Genomic DNA, 7,200 nt, shown 5'->3' on the forward strand with positions numbered 1-7,200 from the left:
GTCTGACATGGCTGTAACTTGGAAGCCTCTCAGTATAGGGTTTTTAGGGTTAACAAGTCACTTGTGCATTTAGGGTTTAGGGCAGGGCCGTCCATGAGATTTTGGGGACTATGTGCGAAATTTATAAAAATGCCCCTCCTTAAGATAATTTTTTTTTTTTAAAGGTAGAACAATCTATTGACACTAGAAAGCAATCATTTCAATCAAAACAAAGTTTAGCACTTATTGATTGCAAGTTTAAAAATGTCATTATTAATAAGTAAAAAGAGTTACAAACATAACATTCACTAAATAATAAAAAGCAGTTCAATCTTTAACAACCAAATATAAAAAAAAAAAAAAAAAAACTTCAAAACTCTAACTTTAAAGTTTCAATTGAATATATAACATTATTATAAATAAAATTGAAAAAAAAAACCCTTTTTAAGGTGTTCACCTTATTATTAGCACTCAAAATATCTCATTGTACTCTAAATTTTTATATTTAGAAAGGAAAAAGTTTACGCTTATAAGGAGTGCACTATGATATTTTAAAGTGCTAATAAAAGTAATTTTTAAATACAGATTATATATAAATATTAGATGACAAAATTTTTGGGGAACCCTTCAAATTTGGGGCCCTGTTCGATCGCACATTTCGCTCCCCCTCAACGCCCCTTTCGGTTTAGGGTGAAGTGCACACGACGACCCAGTTTTGGATGAAGTAGCCAAATATCCGAAAGCCAAAACGTGAAAATAGCTTAACAGAAATAATAACAGAAAATTTGGGGCCCTATTCGACCGCACATTTCGCTCCCCCTCAACGCCCCATTCGGTTTAGGGTGAAGTGCACACGACGACCCAGTTTTGGACGAAGTAGCCAAATATCCGAAAGCCAAAACGTGAAAATAGCTCAACAGAAATAATAATAAAAAAGTGGGCAATTGTAACAACAAACTCGTTGTAGTATAATGGTAAGTATTCCCGCTAGTCACGCGAGTGACCCGAGTTCGATCCCCGGCAATGGCGATACTTACGTTTCTTTTTTTGTTTACAAGTAATTTAACACTTTCCCACATGAATATAATATAAGGAACTTTAACGAAAATCTCTCGGTACTATTCACTTCTTTTTTTGTTTACAAGTAATTTAACACTTTCCCACATGAATATAATATAAGGAACTTTAACGAAAATCTCTCGGTACTATTCACTTTAACAAAAAAACCACATTTTTACGCTAAAAAGTCAATTATAGTACTATTTACTTTACCCTTTATTTTGTCCTTATCGTTAAAACTTAAAATTTTCAAACATTTTTTATTAGTTTTCCTTATAATATAATTGTGGTACGACATGACAAGTTAGAATCCCAAGAATGAATCCAATTTAGATATGTAACCAAGGGCCTGCTTCCTCATCCTCCTGCTCTCTCAATCATTTACTTTACTGGATTTTGTGAGTAAAAAAAACAATTAATGGCATCCTAGTCATTGGAGGGAATTTATGGGGAAATTAATTTGGAGAAGCTGCCATTGGAAGTCAAATTATGTTTTTAAGCTTTGATTAGTGTATAACATGCAATGGATGAAGGGGTCACCGAATGTGTAGCCAAAGATAAAACAATTAATCAATGATCCAAAACAGGTATAAACAATTAGGCATCCGCGTATACTAGAAAAGTCCTCAAATTTGAACTAGTCCAACCAATTATATATTGTATATAGACTAACAGCATGCCTTGAGTCTGGGCCACTTAATTAAGGATCGACCTTAATATTCTGATTTTACTAGAGTATATTAATTGTTGAGTACTTGAGCATATTTATTTACAATGTTATAGTAGCAACATGTTTTTTAGCTTAAATTTTTATATATCAACTTGAAAATGTTGTTGGTTGACTGACTGTTGAGGCAAAGATTACTATTACTTAATCATCATCGTGACCACCAATCAGGGGGCAGTAGTACTTCTTACATATATATATATATATATATATATATAGAGAGAGAGAGAGAGAGAGAGAGAGAGAGAGAGAGAGAGAGTAACAACCTGTTTCGGAATTTACGGACCAAAAAAGGTATTTTTATATTTTTACTAAGTTTGGAGGATATTTTCTGTAATACCTCAACCCCCATTTATATGTATAATTTCGTTGTTCCCCAAAATGTTTACGAAATTATCAATTAGGTCCATTTTCCTTTACCCATTTGAGCTGCCACGTCGCAGTACCCTATCAACCTTCATGTTCCCTCTGTCACCTATCCCGTAACCCCCATTCTTTCTTCTTCTTCTTTCTCTCTTTGCAATCATTCTCATCCCTCTCTTTCTCATCCTCCCGTAAACCCACACCCACACTCACGCACATGCACACCCCCATCACCAACCCTGTACCTGCAACACCCCCAATCATCATCATCAAACTTCGTCTCTCTCTCTCTCTCCCGTCGCTGCTAGGAGCAATGGAACCCAGGAACTCTCCGGCCGAGATTCCTTCGATTTTCTCCAGTTAGGTAAGCTTTGGGTTTATCTCTTTTCGTTCTAATTGAAGCTTGGGTGTGATTTATTAAGTGTTATACTCGTGATTTCCAAGATGTTGGAACGAGATCGGCTTGGTGGGAAGCACACCCAACTCCGAAAAAATCGTGGGTGTCAAGGATATTCCCGATCACCTCCGGCCGTTTCACGGCTAATAGAAGGTATAAATCTCTTCCCCTCGTCTCACTCTTCAATTTGGTACCTAGATCGGGGTCTAAAACCCTTGTTTTCAGTCAGCCGGAGCTTTAGAAGCTCCGGTGTTCTTCCCCGGTGAAACCAGGCCTTTCAGGCTGTTCCTATAGGTCTCTGGCCTTAGGCCCGTGGTGAGTTAGCCCAAAACCCCAACCTATTCCAATTTATTCTTAATTGTTCTTAAGTCCCAAAGGGCATTTAAGGCCAGTTTCAGTTGAAGGGCTTAAAGCCCAGCCCTCTTTGCAATAAGGCATTCGGGCCGTGTGTGTATGTGTGGGTCTGGGTCCAAGCCCAGACAACCCTAAACCTATCCCAACCCAAAACCTTTGACTTCCAAGCCTTAGGGCCAGGAGGAACTCGGGCCTCAAGCCCGTTAAGCCCATCTTCTTTTTATTAAATTGTTTTCAAAACGCTTAAGGCCCTTGGGCCAATTCTATTGGGGCTCTAAGCCCAAAACCCTAAAAAGCCATCACCCTAAACTTATTTCCCTAAATCCTTTAGATCCAAAACCCTTAGGGCCCTATAGGCCCAACCCAGATCCAAACCCTAAGCCCAGAACCAGTTAACCTTTGACCATTGACTCGGTCAACGGTTAGCGTTGACTTTGACATTGACCGGTCAACGTTGACTTTTCGGGGTTTCGTCTGGGACCTCTTCGAGGCTAATTTCGACGTCCTGGACCCATTTTTGAAGTCTGTTTTCCCAAATTAAATAATTTGAGTAGAGTTTGACTAAATGTAACCTTTATATGATTAGGGACAATTATAGTGGCATTTCCGTCTTCACCAGCAACACGACTTTTCGACGGCGAAGTACTGTGGGTGGACCCCTTCTAAAATTACATGATTTTATAGTTCAATTTGATAAATGAATAGCATGCCTTATGAGTTTATAATTTGATTTTATGTTAAGCATGTTTATTGAATATGTTGATTTTCGTCTTGTTTTTTTGGTGAAGGATTCATTGTTAGCCTATATTGAGCTATATTTTAATATATAGTATTTTCTATAAAAAATCATGAACTGGTAGAATATCCGATGGATGACGATAGGATGCTAGAACATGTTTTCGAAACCCCTCTTTATAGTATAGACGATGGATGACTTTATACTATGAAGTGGTTATTTTTTAGAGGCGTAAATATTTGTGCGTACCTAGTAGACACTATGCCGCCTGGGGCGAATATCTGGTGTTGGCAATTAGGTCGGGAGAGATAATCCCTAGCGAAAGGTTAAGGGACATGAAGACAGGCATTGGGCTGGGAAGGAGTTATCTCTAGCTATGGGCACAGAGACTTAGGTGCAGGCATTAGGCCGGGAGTATTATTATTCAGTGATCCTACTAGCAGAACACCGCGTTTACGAGATGATACCCGCGATGATTTATATGATGTTTTTCCATGTTATACTCGTTGAGATGTTTTATGGTATGCTAGAGTTTCAGAAAACCTATTAATTATTATGCTAGTAGTTTTCATTATATATAAACCTGGGGGTTAGTATCTTGATAATTGTTTTATTATTATTATTATTATTATTATTATTATATGAACTTGGTCTACTCACCCTTGTTTTGCTCTCCCTTTCAGGATTTAGAATCGAGACATACGATTTCGACGTCAATGCTTTCGCATTGGCATATTCAAGTCCTCTTGGTGTAGGACCCACATCCTCTTATTGATTCAATTTTATATTAATTCTTTTAGAGCTCTAGTTAATTGTATGCCCTTAACACGTTCCTAAATTATTAACTCATTGTATTTAAATTCCTAACTCTTATTTGCTTCTTACTCTTAGCTTTTGTATCAATTAATGGCTTTCGTCACCCCTGGGTGTCGGCCAGCACGTGTCTATCCTAATATTCGGGGAATATCAGGGTCGGGACGTGTCATTTTCTTTTTTAAAATGATTTTTAGTTCTTAAATGGTGTGCCCGGTTTTGTGTCCCCGGTTTCCCCCTTCCTGTGGACTCATCTCTCTCCCTCACTTTTATCTCCTCTCTCTCTCTCTCCCGAAACTCTCTATGCAACTCTCTCACTTCTCTGCGCTGTCCCCATTTTCTTTGAAAACAACACACACACACACACACACACACACACAATTCTCTCTCTATCTTCCTATCACTTTCTCTCCCTTTCTTTCTTCCCGTTCCACACCCCCGAGGTATCCCTCTCCTCTGCAACCCATCCTCATCCTCATTCCCGAGCTTAACAACATTAGCAACCCTCCAAAGTGACGCAAGGACCTCGTGAACCCGTGGCTAGAAGCCTTGTACCCCAACAATGACGTTGTCACTGTTCATTATCTTCACCGACGTATTTCTTGATTTCCCAACGAAGGTAAGCCTCGAAATTGGTCCCTATCATTGTAGATCATGTCTAGGTTGATGGTTAGTAAGTTTTTGGATGGTTTTGGTGGTGTAGGAACTCGAAAAAACTCAAAGAAAGTCACTGTGCAAATCTGGAAATTTCCAGGCTGTGGTCATTTGGCCATATTTTCTGGCCAACTTCGGCCACTACTCGGTCCCCACTTAGTATGAATCTCTTCTCCACATTCCTAACTACATTTTGGCTTTTGAATCACTCAATTTAGTTAAGAATCAAAGAAGTTACAAAGCTTTGAAAATTGCCCAAACCTTCGATCAAAAAACCCAATTTTCAAACGAGCACCGCCCCTTTCGAGGAGTTTTCCAGCCAAACAACGATGAGTTGGTCTGTGTTCAGGGTATCAATCTCTTCATCTTGTCGAGAACTACAACTTTGGATCACTTGATTTGGTTGAGTAATGAAGAAGTTATGAGCATTTGAAAATGTGCCAAAAACCGGCCAAATCCTTGGCCTGAAATCGGGTCACCTTAACCCAAAACCTTTTAAACCCTTTTCAAAAACCCAGCTGAAACAATTGGGCTATGTAGTCGGCCCAAACCCAAAACCTAATCCCCTAACCTAGCCTAACCCAAGCCCCATTGTAGATATCGAAATTTCGGTGAAATAAATGTTGATCAATAATTAAAATTTCAACGTTCATGTGTCATATATATTTTACACATAGCATGTGACTCAACAAAAAATCAAGAATCATCAGAAAAGCCATCAAACATGACACGTGTCAACACTTGGCAGAAATGATTTATTTAATCTGATTATTTAAATCCAAAAAATCAAGTTTTGGAATTCTATAAATAGGAAGCCAAGGCATTCATTTTGGGGGGGAATTCACATACATTTTCTCTACTTCCAAATTAGAAGAGAATTCATACCACACCAAAGCCTTGAAGCCTTGAAATGCTAAAGCTCTCAAGCAAATCCCGAAGAATCAAGAAAGCCCTCTTCGTTCTTTGTCAAAATCCTCCTTCAAGATCAAGCCCCAACGACCCTTGAAGAAACTTCCACTAATTCAAGATCAAGCCCCGACGGTCCTTGAAGAAAGTGTTCATCATTCATCATCCGTTCATCCTAAAGATCAAGCCCCGACGGCCCTTTGGATCAACAACATCAAATCTACCCATTACAAAGATAGAATCAGAGGCTAAGTTTGTAGAAGAGATTGTAACCCTTAAATCATTAATACAAAATATTATTTTGTACACGTGTTCTTGTCTCGTTCATCGCAGGAATTCCCCGTGTTTACAAATTTAGCACGCCCAGTGGGACCATTCTCTACCTCTCATCTCTATCTTTGAATCCGCAAAAAAGCATAAATGGCATCAAAGAAGGCTCAAGTTGTTCTCGCGGCCAATGTAAGGAACAAGAACGTCATCATCGCAAGCGGTGTCACTTCGAGCGTCACAACTCTAAGCAGGGCAAGAGCTCTTCTGCCGCCTCTTCCACCCCTGCATAAACTCCGCCAAAGGAACAAGAGCATCCGAGGCATGAACCTGTGATCACCCTGGCCTCGCTAAGGGCGCCAAGGAAGGAAAGCCCAAGGAAGTACTCTAGTTCCATGCTTTCCGATGCTGACTCAAGCGGCAGCTCAGCCATGCAAGTCATGACTACTGGAGCGACTTCAATCGATGAGCAGCTGGCTCATATGAATGAAGCAATCGTAAGGCTAACACGGATTGTGAAAGAAAAAGACCAGTAAATCGCCACACTCGTCAACCAACTAGATGCGAAGCCATGTGAAAGTCGAGCAAGGGGATGATCCAGTAAAGAAGGAAAACGACGAGGATGAGGAGCCTCATACAGAGAAAGTCGAAGAAAAACTAAAGCTAGACCAATCGGCGACACTCATGGGATTTCTCTCTATCCAGCAGCTGCAGGAGATGATCGCCAGTACCATCAAGACACAGTAAGAAGGAAGTTCACATGACTCCGTACTATACTCAAAACCCTACTCCAAGAAAATTGATGCTTTGAAGATGCCGAGGGGTTATCAGCCACCAAAGTTTATGCAGTTCGATGGAAAGGGAAACCGGAAACAACATGTCGCCCATTTCATTGAAACTTGCAACAATGCTGGAATAAAGGGAGATTACCTCGCCAAACAGTTT

The sequence above is a fragment of the Malus domestica genome, chromosome 03 (genome assembly GCF_042453785.1).
Source record: "Malus domestica chromosome 03, GDT2T_hap1".
In the NCBI taxonomy this organism is placed as follows: domain Eukaryota; kingdom Viridiplantae; phylum Streptophyta; class Magnoliopsida; order Rosales; family Rosaceae; genus Malus; species Malus domestica.